At 52.7% G+C, this 15,239-nt stretch overlaps 1 protein-coding gene across 9 annotated transcripts in view; it reads right to left on the bottom strand.

Moving 5' to 3' along the window:
• FAM118A (family with sequence similarity 118 member A) overlaps positions 1 to 2,961 on the bottom strand; it is a 31,815-nt gene extending 28,854 nt beyond the window's left edge. For 3 of the 9 annotated variants that reach the window (XM_055375378.2, XM_019018714.4, XM_019018717.4), the window contains exon 1: positions 2,548 to 2,871. The gene's annotated coding sequence lies outside the window, so the exon portion shown is untranslated. Of the gene's footprint in view, positions 1 to 1,705; positions 1,870 to 2,547 lie in introns of those variants that run through there. The other 6 variants (XM_019018712.4, XM_055375377.1, XM_063704785.1 and 3 more) reach the window with 6 other exon arrangements.
• Positions 2,962 to 15,239: the final 12,278 nt, after the last annotated feature.

Raw genomic sequence — 15,239 nt, 5'->3', positions numbered from 1 at the left:
GTTTCCCTGAGTTCTGTGAGCTGTTCCATAGCAATTTTGAGACTGTCTTGCTCTGTCTCCCAGGCTGGAATGCAGTGTCAAAATCTCAGCTCATTGCAACCTCAGCCTTCCGGGTTCAAGGGATTCTCGTGCCTCAGCCTCCTGAGTAGCTGAGATTACAGGTGCACACCACCATGCCCAGCTAATTTTTTGTATTTTTAGTAGAGATGGGGTTCTGCTATGTTGGCCAGGCTGGTCTCGAACTGCTGACCTCAGATGATCTACCCTCCTCGGCCTACCAAAGTGCTAGGATTACAGGCGTGAGCCACCGCGACTGGCAAATTAATCAAACCTAAGGAAGAGTCAAGGGAACCCCAACTTGAAGCTGATCGATCAGAAGTTCCAGAGGCTCAGGCTTGTGGCTGGTGTCCGAAGGGGTGGAGGGCAGTCTTGGGGGACTGAGCCCTCAACTTGCGAGATTTGATGCTATCTCCAGGTAGTGTCAGAACTGAATTGGAAGATACCCAGTTGGCGTCTCTTGCACAAATGACTGCCCGCTTGGTGGCAGGGAGAAACCTCTCCCCACATTTGGTCACAGAAGACATCTCTGTTGATTGTCGTTGAGTGAGAGAATAGAAAAAGCACGATGGCTGGTTTTTCCACACACAGGTTCTCTTCAGGACCCCTAGCCCAGCATGGTCCTGGCCCACCTCTGAGACTCAGCGTCTCCCCACCCTGCCCCACTGCGTCCTGTGTGGTCATTAGACTACGGTGAAGCACACACACACAGTCACCATGAAGCACTAAGGCGACCACAGACCCTACGGTAATAGGACAAAAACCTCACTTAAAGTTCAGACCCCAGGCTCAGACAGGAAAGAGCGGGAACCAGTCTTCTGGGCCTGGGCTTTCAGAAGCTTAGCCCCGTTCCAGAAAGCCACAGTCCCCCACTACCACCGCCTTGGTCCAGGTCACCCCCATCTCTCATAGGGTCTTGCTTCCTCCAAAAAAGTCTCCCCACCACAGCCACATGGATGGTTCAAAAACACACCAACTCCCGCCCCTCTCCTCCCAAAGCCCTTCAATGGCCACCCACTCCCTTGAAGTACCAAACCCTCCACTCAGCTTAAACTGGGCATGCTTTGGTCCTGACTGGCTCTCAGAATCACACCCTCTTTCTTGTCACTCCCACCTCAAACCCAGTACTCTGCAAAAGTCCCAGCTTCTCCCATACCAGGTCTCTAGCAAGACACTTCCCTCACTTCTCCCCCCAACCACCTCCCACCTTCCTTCAGCTCAGCTGGATCATTTCTCAGGACAATGGCAGGTGCAGTCGTTCAAGAAAGGGCCAAGGGCACGGCGGGCCTCCGGGAGCAAAGCTGGGTTCTCCGCAGTTAGCATTCACTCCCACGCCACCTTCATTAGGTGTGCTCCAGCCACACCTCCCGCCTTCCAACACTGTGTGCCGTGGCAGCCTCTCTGCCTTTTGACATACTGGCTGTCCCCTGGAACTCTGCCTGGAATGACCCTGGCAAACTTCTCCTCTAGCTCAACCTTCAAGAATCAGCTCACCTGCTGCTTAGCATCTCCTCCCCACGACTCCTAAGACGCCCTCCTTAACACCCACCCCTTCCCTAGAATCCCACCCCTTCCCAGAATCCCATGCCCACCCAGATGGGTTCCCTGCCAGCGACGACACAGCTTCCTCCAGATAAAAACGACCTACTTGTCTTATGCCCCAGGTCCCTAGGCCCTGACAGCAGGGACCGTCTCATCTCTATTTCCAGTGTCAATTCCTGGAGCCTATCAGGCATTCAAAAAAAAACATGTTAGTTCCTTGAATGAAAAAATTAAGGAGGAGACAACCTAAAAGCGTCCCCATGTGCCCTAACTCGCTCCCCCCCCCGGTTCGGCCGCCCTCGGCCACCTCAGGTCTCCTGCTCTATAGACTGTCCTGTGGGGCCACCTGAGTCTCAGCAGAACATTAAAACTTAAACCCGGCCCTGCACCTGCAGGCGCGGGGACCACAGCTTAGGAGGTGGTCGTCGGGCGCGCTGTTACCGTCTTAAGTTATCACCAGCCCTGGGAACACTTCCACCCACGCCCCGCAGGTCCAGGGACCTCAAGTTGGAGAAACCTAGCCCTGAGATCAGGTAGGAGAGGGAGCCTCAGGGTGGGCGGCACGGGGGCCCGGGGTCTCGCGGGGCTAAGGACACTGGGAACCACGGCTCCCCCTAGGAAGATGCCCCTGGCCTGGGGGCTTCTGAGGAGGTTGCTAGAAGCAAGTCCCAAGGGAACCTCGAGAGTTTCCGGAACCAACAGTTCTCAGGGCCCACTAGCGGCCGGGGTCCTCAGGGGGTCTTGGAGTCCAGAGAAAATCTTGGAGTTTCGGGGTTCGCGGGCCTGGAGGGGCAGGGCGGATCCTGAGGGGGTCTCGGGGACAGGGGCTCCAGGGGAAGAGCTGAGAGGGAGTCCTGGGGTGGCCCCGGGGCCGGGGCGGATCCTGAGGATCTCGGGGTCCCCAGGGGCTCCGGATGCAGGGACCGCGGGCCCGCCCCGCCCCCTCACCTGCGGCGCCTCCGAGACGCTGGTCCCAGCTCGCGCTCCCACCTCTTCGCCTCCGCAGCCGGCTACGCCTCCGGGGTCTCTCGGCGGCCGCGCACCCCTGACGCTGGGCGGGGCAAGGGGATGGTTCTCGGGGAGGGGACTGCGCAGGCACGCGGGCTAGAAGCGAGAGCGACAGCCGGAGCCGGAGTCGGAGCCCGAGCGGACGCCACGCCGCCTCCAGGCGCCCCTCCGCGTTAGCCGGCAGCGGCGCTGCCGCAAACCCTTCCCCCTCGCGCCCGCCCCAGCCGCCTGAACGTTCCGTCCCGAAACCAACGGCCCCGCGGTCCCCGGAGGCCCCGCCCCGGGGAAGGGCGAAGACAGGACGCGCGCCCCGCCCCGCCGCCAGATCCTCTGGCACCGCCCACCTCGGTGACCACGGTCCCGCCCACCGGGGAGGCCACGCCCCCCGGGGGGTCTCCAGCGCAGGCGCGGTCGGAGGTGCCGGGGAGGGCTTGCGCTGGGGAGCGCTTGGGCCCAGAGTCCGCGTCCCAGCCCTACCTGGCCCGGCGAGCCGCGCGTCCCGTTTCCTCATTTGCAGAATGGGGGCGGGAGCACTTTGCAGGGACGTGGCGAGCATCAAGTGCGATAGGAAGCGCTCCTTTGCAGCTGCATCCTGCACCACACTTAGGCACAGCTTCTGTCCCCAACCCAGACCTGAGGCTGGTCTCCGTCCCCCAGCAGACTCCTGCCCGCTTAAATTGGCCAGTCACCAGCCCTACCTTCTTTCTTTTTCAGAGTACTTGTCACTCTCCGAAATTAGGTACGCTTGTGACTGGCTCCCACTTCCCATGAGAGCCGGTACCTTGTCCATCTTGTCCATTGGGGGTTCCCAGAAGCCAGCACGGCGCTGGGCACACCATGGCCGCCCACATGTTTGTGCGTGAGTGAGTGTCTTCCCCGCGCTCTTCCCTCATCAAGAAATACTCTTCCCCGAGGCTGACAATTTCTCCTAAAAATACAAGAAATACTCTTCCCCAGCTTAGGTTCGATCCGGCGAGGCCCCCTGACTCCTCGCGCATCCCTGTCCCAGGTGCCGCGTCCGTAAAGGGTGTGATCCTAGCACCTACCTTGGGGGTATTGCGAGGACTAAGTGAGATTGTGCGTGGGTGGGCTGGGCACGGGCCCCCTAGCGATCTTATTACTCCTCCTTTGTCTGCCACTGAAGTCTTTTACCTAAACAAGACCCAATCCACTTCCTCTTCCCAGCCTGCCCTGCCCAACCTGGAGTCAATTATTACTTCCTCTGTCCTTGGCACCTTTTTTTCCTGCCTGATTTTAAAGTTGGCTGTTAATATCTCCCCCTACCCTAGCCCACCAGAAAGCTCTCATTTTGTGACAGAAGGTAGTGTTGTGTTAGCGGCCTGTGAAATTTTAGGGGGGGCCAGAGCCCAGAAAACAGTGGGAGCAGTGACTCTGGGATGAAGAGGGCAGCCCCTGGGTGCTCTGTATGTGGGGTCAGGCACTCCCTGAGCACCTTGCATGCGTTCCTTCATGGTGTTCTTGGAACAACCCTATGAGGAAGGCGTCTTCATTGTTATTCCAATTTAACAAGGGGAAGCTCAGGCCCAAGAGGTTGTGTAGTTCCATGCCTCAGCCCACACATGTAACCACCACTGCATACAGCTCCCCAACCCCTGGAGGTGCGACTTAAATGCAAAAAAAGGCCGGTGGCTCACGCCTGTAATCTCAGCACTTTGGGAGGCTGAGGCAGGTGGATCACCTGAAGTCAGCAGTTCCAGACCAGCCTGGGCAACATGGCAAAACCTCATCTCTACTGAAAATACAAAAATTAGCCGGGCGTGGTGGCGGACACCTGTAATCCCAGCTACTCGGGAGGCTGAGGCAGGAGAATCACTTGAACCCGGGTGGCAGAGGCAGCAGTGAGCTGAGATCATGCCACTTCACTCCAGCCTGGGCAACAGAGCGAGACTCTGTCTCAAAAAAAATTTTTTTAATGCAAAAAATATATAATTCAGTTCATGAACACCTGCTCCTGTACTGGGTGCTGAAGCCCGAGACCTGTGGGAGATGTGGCCCCTTCCCTCATGGAGCTCCCAGGCCCCAGCAAGGATTTTGATTAACAGGACCTTATGGGCTGGGTGCTGCCGAGGTCAGTCAGACCCAAGGCTCTGCGCAGGGCATCCTCTGAGGGGTGGTGGGACCAAAGCAATCGTAACCTCCAGCCAGGTTCAGCACCATCTGAGATAGGCTGGGAGCCTCAGCCCCTCCACCCAAAAACTCAGCCAGTCAGCCTTACAAGAGCAAGGACAGCAGGAAGGATGCCTCAGGAACAAGGGCTCCCCTTTTCCCCACATCTGAGAGAAACACAGCTTTTTCTCAGGTTGTGGAAAATTACTGAGAGACACTGTCCCCTGGGTACCTTGACCAGTCTGAGTAGATAAGGGGGCAGATATGGCAGGTTGGCAAGAGGTCGGCGTGGTGCTGATGTGTGGGTGTGACACATCACTGGGCACTGTGGGGTGTCCGTGTCTGTCCCAGCCTCCACGCAGCCGACGTGAGCACAGCTCACACTAATGAAAATGTGTATGCACAGCAAGCCTTGTCGTCAGGCCAGCGACCAGACCCAGTCCATATCTTTCCTTTTTAAAAGTTTTCAAATTAAAATATATTTTTTAAATTTTTAATTATTTTTCATGGAGACAGAGTCTCACCATGTCTCCACCAGTCCAGGCTGGTCTTGAACTCCTGGGCTCAAGTGATCCTCCCACCTCAGCCTCCCAAAGTGCTGGGATTACAGGCATGAGCCACCGCATCCAGCCCAGACTCAATCTATTTGTGTATTGAGGGTATCTTGAGGAGCGTTGGTGCATTTGGAATGTACATACCTGTGTGTGGGCATATACACTACTGTGAATTGAGCACCTACTGTGTGTCAGGCACTATTCTAAGCTCTTCATAGGCATACCTTTCCTCACTGTCGCTGCCACCCTGCGTGGTAGGTGTTATTAATCTCCTTTAACAGACCAAAAAACAGGCTCAGAGGCTTTAGAGCAACTAGTCCGAGCTGGTAAGTGGGCATCTGCTTGGAATTGCTGCCAGGGTCTGTCTGGCTGCAGAAGGAGCTTTGTTTTGCACTGTCGGAAAAGAGAGAGCCAACAGATTCACAGGCAGGGTCCCTGGTGGGATGCTCTAAAGAATGGACAGAAAGGACACCAGAGACCACATAACAGTCCTCCCATCCTGGAGAGGAAGTTGTTGCTTTATTCTCTGGACAAACCCACATCATAACACATATATGCCCTGCACCGGTGTACAAGAACACGCCCCACAGAGATAACACGCACCATGCAGTATACACCCTCACACTGTGTGTGTCATTACACATACATGCTGTAAACACACTCATGGTAAAGGAGCTAATCAAGCCTTTTAGAGCCTCCCCACCTGCCACCCATGCCCATGTCTATTTCCTGTAGAAACTCTCCTGCTGCTCCCTGCATCCAGGCAGGCTGGCAGGAGGGGCTGTGATGCCATTGCTGAGCAGCAGGCGGGGTGTGTATGGCAGGCAGGGGAAGGGAAGAGGGGAGCCTGCACCTTGGAAAAGTCTCTCTGGCCCTCCTTCTCCGTCAGCTCGTCTCCTTTCCCCAGACCCCACCAGTGCCCCAGCTCAGGACCCCTTACTGCTGGCCTGGAAGTTTTGCAACAGGCTGCTCTGAGGTCTCCACTCACCAATCCATGTCACCTGCCACCAAGACACGCCATGTCCGGGAGGACTGGCAGGAGCACTGAACAATATCTGCTGAACACCCACTGTGTAAGGAGCCGAGGACATAGCGGGAAAACCATCCCTGCCCTTGTGGAGCTGACAACATGGTGCGCCAGGCCCCTATTGACTCCAATAAGAATGGCACCATGTCCAAGAGGCTGAAGAAGAGACCCAGAGCCAGTGAATGAGACATGGGGTTTATTGAGGACTTAGATACAAAAGTGATTCAGTGGCAGTGGGCTGGACAGGAGAAACACTATCATTTGTAAAAAGCATGCAATTTATATAGCAATTTTTGTGGAGCCCTCTCCACCTAGCAACCTCCATTCAAGCCACAACAAAAGGCCTGGATCCCCTGTACGGCCTGCATTCCAAGGGACCAACAGGCCAGGGGTTCAGATCTCTTCATAGAAAAGAAGTGAACCTCCTAGTTGGCCACTCCCAGATTCCTTAGCTCAGGACTCCAAACACACTTTCTTCTTAGACCAAAGGGTCATTTTCAGGGTATGCTTAAGTTACTGCTGTCAGGTCCATCTGCCATTCACAGCGTAGTGGGTGGGGAAATGGACAATGAACCCGGGTGTCAGGGCGTGATGAGGCTATGAAGACAAATGAAGTTGAGTAAGGGACAGATGTTGCTACAAAATTTAAAGGGCAAGACATAGACTGAAGACATTTGCAAAATATATGTCAGACCAAGGACCTAATCTAGAATATAACAAGAACACTCACAGTTCAATAAGAAGGGGCCAGGCACGGTGGCCCAAGCCTGTATTCCCAGCACTTTGGGAGGCCGAGGTGGGAGGATTGCTTGAAGCTGGGAGTCTCAACTAAAAAAATTTAAAAATTAGCCAGACATGATGGTACACCTCTGTAGTCCCAGCTACTTGGGAAGCTGAGACAGCAGGAGTGCTTGAGTGAAGCAGTTGGGAGGTTTCAGTGAGGTATGATTGTGCCACTGTGCTCCCGCCTAGGTGACAGAGCGAGACCCTGTCTCTAAAACAATAAATAAGAAGAAGGTCAACAACTCAATCTTAAAAATCTGTGTAAGGCTGGGCACAGTGGCTTACACCTACAATCCCAGCACTTTGGGAGGCCGAGGCTGGCAAATTGCTTGAGCTCAGGAGTTCAAGACCAGCCTCAGCAACATGACGAAACTGCGTCTCTACAAAAAATACAAAAATTAGCTGGGTGTGGTGGTGCATTCCTGTGGTCCCAGCTACTCGGGAGTCTGAGATGAAAGGATCACTTGAGCACAGGAGGCAGAGGTTGCAGTGAGCTGAGATCGCGCCACTTCACTCCAGCCTGCATGACAGGGCAAGACCCTGTCTCAAAAAAAAACAAAAAAACAAAAAACAAAAACACACTGGGCAAAATATTTGAACACATACTTCCCCAAAGATATATGGATGGCAAATAAGTACCTGAAAGCATCCTCAACATTATTATTCATTAGGGAAATGCACATCAAAAACACAATGAGATACCACTATACACCTACCAGAATGGCTAGAATAGGCTGGGCACGGTGGCTCACGCCTGTAATCCCAGCACCTTGGGAGGCCGAGGCGGGTGGATCACGAGGTCAGGAGATGGAGACCATCCTGGCTAACACGGTGAAACCCCGTCTCTACTAAAAATACAAAAAATTAGCCGGGCGTGGTGGCGGGCACCTGTAGTCCCAGCTACTCGGGAGACTGAGGCAGGAGAATGGCATGAACCTGGGAGGTGGAGCTTGCAGTGAGCCGAGATCGCGCCACTGCACTCCAGCCTGGGCAACAGAGCGAGACTCCATCTCAAAAAAAAAGAAAAACCAGAATGGCTAGAATAAAAAAGAGAGATGATGCCAATTGCAGTTGCTGGTGAGAATGCAGAGAAACTGGACCATCCATACATTGCAGGTGAGAGTGTAAAATGGTACAGTCACTCTGGAAAATAGTTTGGCAGTTTCTTTTAAAAGTAATTTGCGCCGGGCACGGTGGCTCACGTCTGTAATCCCAGCACTTTGGGAGGCCGAGGCGGGCGGATCACAAGTTTGGGAGATGGAGACCATCCTGGCTAACACGGTGAAACCCCGTCTCTACTAAAAATACAAAAAATTAGCCGGGCGTGGTGGCATGTGCCTGTGGTCCCAGCTGCTCGTGAGGCTGAGGCAGGAGAATGGCATGAACCCGGGAGGCAGAGCTTGCCGTGAGCCGAGTTTGCGCCACTGCACTCCAGCCTGGGCGACAGAGCAAGACTCTGTCTCAAAAAAACAAACAAAAAAAAACCATAAAAGTAATTTACACTTACCAAAACATCCAGCAATTGTGCTCTTCGGTATTTATCCCACAGAAATGAAAACTTTATTGATATAATAGCCAAAAACGGGAAACAACCCAAATGTCCTTCAGTGGGTGAGTGGTTACACAAACTGTGGCACATTTATATTGTGGAATACTACTCAGCGATAAGTAAGAGGCCAGGCACCGTGGCTCACGCCTGTAATCCCAGCACTTTGAGAGGCTGAGGGGGGAAGATTGCCTAAGGCCAGGAGTTCAAGACCAGCCGGGGCAACATGTTGAGACCCTGTTTCTACAAAAACTAAAAAAAGGAATGGACTCTTTTTTTTTTTTTTTTTTTGAGACTGTATCTTGCTCTGTCTCCCAGGCTGGAGTGCAATGGCGCGATCTCGGCTCACTGCATCCTCTGCCTCCCAGCTTCAAGCAATTCTCCTGCCTCAGCCTCCCAAATAGCTGGGATTACAGGCGCCCGCCACCACGCCCGGCTAATTTTTGTATTTTTAGTAGAGATGGGGTTTCATGATGTTGCCCAGGCTGGTCTTGAGCTCCTGTCCTCAGGTGGTCCACCGGCCTCAGCCTTCCAAGCTGCTGGGATTACAGGCATGAGTCACCACGTACGGCCAGAATGCACTCTTGATATATGCAATCATTTGAATGGATCACAAGGAAATTATGCTGCATGAAGAAAAGGCAATCTTTTAAAGTTACATAAACTCTATGATTCATTTCTAGAACTGTTTCTATTTTATTTTTGTTTTCATTTTTAATTTTGTTTTTATCATCCAGCTCAAAATGTCATATAAAACAGTTTTTAAATGACAATATTGTCAAGATGGAGAACAGATTAGTGATTCCCAGGGTTTAGGGGCTGGGGAAGCGGTGCGTGTGACTGTGCAGGGGTGCAGGAGCCTTGTGGACATGAAGCAGTTCTGTATCTTGATTTTGTTGATGGTAACCCAAAGCTACATATTTGATAAAATTACATAGAACTACACACACACACACACGAGCACTTGTGGCTGGTGAAAGCTGAATAAGCTCTGTGTATCGTACCAGTTTGAATTTCCTGGTTTTTGACATAACTCTGTTGTAGTTATATGAGGCATTAACACGGGGAGAGGCTGGGTGAAGGTGCTCAGGACTTCCTTGTACATTTCTTTTTTACAACTTCCTGTGAACCATTTCAAAATAAAAAGGTTTTCTCTAAAAAATGTACAAACGCTTTTGAAAACAGTTTGGCAGTTTCTTTAAAAATTCATCATACCCCGCGGCCAGGAGCGGTGGCTCACGCCTGTAATCCCAGCACTTTAAGAGGGTGAGGTGGGCGAATCACCTGAGGTCAGGAGTTCGAGACCAGCCTGGCCAACATGGTGACACCCCGTCTCTACTAAAAATACAAAAATTAGCCAGGTGTAGTGGTGCACACCTGTAATCCCAGCTACTCGGGAGGCTGAGGCAGGAGAATTGCTTGAACTCGGGAGGCGGAGGTTGCAGTGAGCCGAGACCATGCTACTGCACTCCAGCCTGGGCAACAGAGTGAGACTCTTGTCTCCAAAAAAAAAAAAAAAAAGAGAGGCTGAGGTGGGGGTGGGCAGATTATTTGAGGCCAGGAGTTTGAGACCAGCCTGGCCAACATGGCGAAACCACGTCTCTACTAAAAATACAAAAAATTAGCTGGGCGTGGTGGGGCACACCTGTAGTGCCTCCTACTTGGGAGGCTGAGGCAGGAGAACCACTTGAACCTGGGAGGCAGAGGTTGCAATGAGCCAAGATCGCGTTCTAGCCTGAGACTGTCTCAAAAAAAATTTTTTTTTCATCATACCCCCATGATATGACTCAGCCATTCCACTCTCCAGTATTTACCCAAGAGAAGTGAAAGCAGATGTCCACAAAGAGACTTGCACATGAGTGCTCACAGCAGCTTTATGTGTGATAGCCCCACACTGGAAACAAAACAGGTCAATGATGGATCCACACATTGTAGAATATCCACACAGTGGGGTACTTCTCAGCAAGGAAAAGGAGCAAAGTGTTGATACACGCAGCAGGATGGTGAATCTCAAAATAGTTATGCTGAGTGAAAGAAGCCAGACACAAAAGAGAACATACCATGTGGTTCCATTTATATAAAAATTATGGAAACTGCAAACTAATCTTTAGTGATGGAAAGAAGATCAGGCTGGGTGCGGTGACTCATGCTTGTAATCCCAGCACTTTGGGAGGCCGAGGCAGGCATATCACTTGAGGTCAGGAGTTTGAGACCAGCCTGGTCAACATGACGAAACCCTGTCTCTACTAAAAATACAAAAAATAGCCTGGTATGGTGGTTCAAGCCTGTAATCCCAGGTACTCGGGAGGCTGAGGCAGGAGAATCACTTGAACCTGGGAGGTGGAGGTTGCAGTGAGCCAAGATTGTGCCATTGCACTCCAGCCTGGGCAACACAGTGAGACTGTCAAAAAAAAAAAAAAAAAGATCACTGCAGTACAGGGTGGGCAGGGGTGGGATGGAGGGATTACCAAGAAGCCCAAGGAAGTTTTTGACGAGATGGATGTTATCACCATTGCAGTGGAGCTTTCACAGGTGTATACAGTTGTTAAACTGTATACACAGTGGCTGGGCCAGGCGCAGTGGCTCATGCCTGTAATCCCAGCACTTTGGGAGGCCGAGGTGGGCGGATCACAAGGTCAGGACTTCAAGACCGGCCTGGCCAATATGGTGAAACCCCATCTCTACTAAAAATACAAAAATTAGCCAGTCATGGTGGCAGGTGCCTCTAGTCCCAGCTACTCAGGACGCTGAGGCAGGAGAATCGCTTGAACCCGGTAGGCGGAGGTTGCAGTGAGCTGAGATTGCGCCACTGCACTGCAGCCTGGGCGACAGAGAGAAACTCCCTCTCAAAACAAAACAAAACAAAACAAACAAACGAAAAGACTCATCAGATATGTTCTAAATAGGTGCATCTTATTATACATCAGTGATGCCCCAATAAAGTGGGAAAATCAAGCTGGGTGAGTTGACAGAGGGTGACGAGGAACAGGTGCCCTTTTATTTAGGGTGCCAATTCTGTCCAAGATTCTGCTCTGACAATTCCTTGGGGATTTCCATTCTTCTGACCGGATGGATGGCTCCCAGGTTTCCTAAGCCTGGGGATCAGGGCTCCGGGCTCCGTTGGATCAAACTGAATGGCATCCCTTGTGATTGGCCTGAACTCAGAAGAAATTACCCATTTGGGAGCAGCCTTCCTAAGCATCTGACCCTTTTTGCACAGATGAGGTCAGGGGAGCCCAGAGAGGTTACCTCCTTGCCCCAGATCACACAGCTCACCTAGGGTGAGTAGCTAACCCATGAACCACGGCTGGAGTGGGAGGAAGGTGAAGCCGCCTCTGTGTAGAAGTAGGAAGCTCAGCTGTGAAGTCCCTGCCATCCTGGCCATGGCAGATGAGTCCTACAGACTTGGAGAAGCAAGCTAATAAAACTGCTTCTGCATGGATTTATAATTAGCAGTTTCTATGAAGCCTGAGTCCAGCCCAGAGCTCAGGAGCCAAGCGCAGCAACTCCCTCTCACCCCCACCACCAGCTTGGGCTATTCAGCTCAGGGGGATTGGGGAGAGCTGACTGGAAGCTGGCAAGGACTTGTCCTACCCCTCGGAATCCAAACTTACTGCCTCTCCCCTGGTGCTGCCTAGGAGGGGCCTGGGATCCACATTCTGCAAGGACCCATCCAAAGAGGAGGAGCTGTTTTGTTTGCAGAAGTGGGGGTGGAGGGCCGAGTGTGGTGGCTCACACCTGTAATCCCAGCACTTTGGGAGGCCGAGGCAGGCGGATTACCCAAGGTCAGCAGTTCAAGGCCAGCCTGGCCAACATGGTGAAACCCCGTCTCTACTAAAAATACAAAAATTAGCCTGGGCATGGTGGTGGGTGCCTGTAGTCCCAGCTACTCGGAAGGCTGAAGCAGGAGAATCACTTGAACCCGGGAGGCAGAGGTTGCAGTGAGCTGAGATCACGCCACTGCACTGCAGCCTGGGCAACAGAGCGAGACTCTGTCTCAAAAAAAAAAAAAAAAAAGTGCGGGTGGAGTGGCCGGTAGAGTAGCACCATTGCTTTCTCAGTGACAGGGCTGTCAGGAGACAGAGCAGGGTCCGGCTTTCCCATCAGTTCTCTCCTGGCCTCCGTGGTGTCCCTCCGTCCCCACCCAAATACTACCGCAGCTCTGTCCCTCACCTTGGCTGCCTCTCTGGTCCTTAGCCTTTCGTGATCTCAGCAGTCCTGGAGCTTCAAGTACTATCATTCATTGCTTGGTGTATCAGAAAGCTTGCCATAGGTTCTTTTTGCTTTAATATGACAGACAAAGTAAGGCTAATGGATTCAGCTGGCCAAAAAAAAAAAAAAAAAAAAAGCAAAAACAGAGTCCTCATGAGACTCAGACAGCAAAAGATCAAAGATGCCTGCCCCCTGCTCCCTGCATCCTCATCCCACAGGATGACACTGAAATAAGAGGGGCCCAATAAGGACAGCGTGAGCAGGAGGCGCCCTGTTGCTGAGCTGCAGCTGTACCCTGAGGAGGACGAGGAAGGAGCCTCAAACCTCATCAGAGCCGAGGGCCACGAGAAATTCTCATAAAGGCCCCCAGGAAGATGGGAGGTGGGGACAGGGCCATGTGGCAGCAACTCACAAACCTCCCATGCTCTCATGTTCTGGGAGGACCACGGGGAGTTCTGCCAAGGCTTAGACCAGCAGCGGGGAAGCTGGGCCTCTGTGGCCTCTGTGGATACGGGCAAGGGCTGCGGGACATCGGCTGTGCTCCGAGCGGTTCCCCTACAGTGAGTGACAACCACCCCTAATGTCTCAGTGGTTTACAATACAAAGGTGAATTTCCTGTCTGGGATCCCTGTTGGCTGTGAGCAGGCTGTGACTCGGCTCCATGCGTCTTCCTCATTCAGGACCCAGGTACACATAGCAGTCCCGCTTGGGCTATGCTGTTCTCCCGGCAGAGGCTGAGCAATGGTGGAACCATCCAAAGGCTCTTCAAACCTCTGCTCAGAGTGGCCCCTGCCTGTCCCACGGCCAGACCTGACAATGAGGGGCGGGAGGGAGTATAATCCTTTCTAATCCAGGCAGCGAGTATCTGGGAGCAACCATTTGCTCTAACTCCTCTGACAACTCTGACAACTCCAACACGGATATCTGCAGCCCCTTCCTCCCCTGGGGCGCCAGACCTGGCCACCCCATAGCCTGCTACTCAGCCCTACTGATGCATCCCATGCAGTTTGCATTGAGCCCACCCCGCATTCTGGATTGCCTCTAGCTGAAACTTCGTGTCCCATTCTGGTTGAGGGCACCACCGTGTGTTCAGTGGCCCTGGTCCCCAACCCAGAGGTCATGCCAGATCCCGTTTCTCCCTCCTTCCCCACAGCCAGTTCATCAGCAAGTTCTTCCGTGTCCCCATCAGAGTTACACTGCCACCCCTCAGCTTCCTGCCCCCCAAATCCATCCTGTGCACAGCTGTGAAGTGGGCTTTACGAAGACCGTTCTCTGTGCGAAACTGTTCAGAGCTTCCCATTAGCCCTGGAATAAAATCCAGCCTCCCCATGGTGGCCTCAAGCCTCTCCCACCCTTGGCTACCTCTCCTCTTGCTGGCCTTGAATATTCCAACATTGGCAAAATATTGCTCCTGGCCGGGTGCTGTGGCTCAGGCCTGTAATCCCCGCACTTTGGGAGGCTGAGGAGGGCAGATCACCTGAGGTCGGGAGTTCGAGACCAGCCTGGTCAACATGATGAAACCTCGTCTCTACTAAAAATACAAAAAGTAGCCAGGCGTGGTGGCGGGCACCTGTAATCCCAGCTATTTGGGAGGCTGAGGGAGGAGAATCACTTGAACCCGGGAGGCGGAGGTTGCAGTGAGCTGAGATGGCAACACTGCACTCCAGCCTGGGTGACAAGAGTGAGGCACTGTCTCTAAAAAAAAAAAATAAAATAAAATATATATATATATATATTTATATATATATATATATTATATATATAGCTCCTTAAAGTGGATGCCTCATTCCTTCCATGAACACGGAGCACAAAACACATGTCCAATAAATAACGACGCGAGTGATTATTATGATGACCAAACTCCTTCCCCTCCTTGCTGTGTGCTGAGTGGGGTAGGGGTCACAAAAATGGATCCAACCTTTACCAGCCCTCCAGTAGCTCAGTCTAGACGCTGCAGAGACACTCACCAGCGGGAACATGGAGGCTGTAATGTAGCGGGGAGCAGGGATACCAGTGGACATGCACTGTTCCACTTCACCCTCACCCCCACCATGTGCGGCACCCATTGACCAATGAGGAAATGGAGGCTGCAGGAGGTGGGGTAGCTCCTCCAGAAGCACTTGCTGAAAGGTCACCTGGCTGAAAGGTCAAGTCAGACCCCTTTGACTTCAGAGTGACTGCACTTTACTGCCTCGGCAGCCTCTCCCAACAGTCTCTTTGGGGACAGAAGCGGGAGGAATTAATACTCTCTGGGGAGGCCGGGTGCGGTGGCTCATGCCTGTAATCCCAGCACTTTGGGAGGGTGAGGCGGGTGGATCACGAGGTCAGGAGATCGAGACCATCCTGGCTAACACGGTGAAACCCCATCTCTACTAAAAATACA

Source organism: Gorilla gorilla, chromosome 23 (assembly GCF_029281585.2).
Source record: "Gorilla gorilla gorilla isolate KB3781 chromosome 23, NHGRI_mGorGor1-v2.1_pri, whole genome shotgun sequence".
Classification (NCBI taxonomy): domain Eukaryota; kingdom Metazoa; phylum Chordata; class Mammalia; order Primates; family Hominidae; genus Gorilla; species Gorilla gorilla.
Note: the sequence above shows the minus strand (reverse complement) of the source record. Positions and strands in the feature narration are given on the sequence as shown.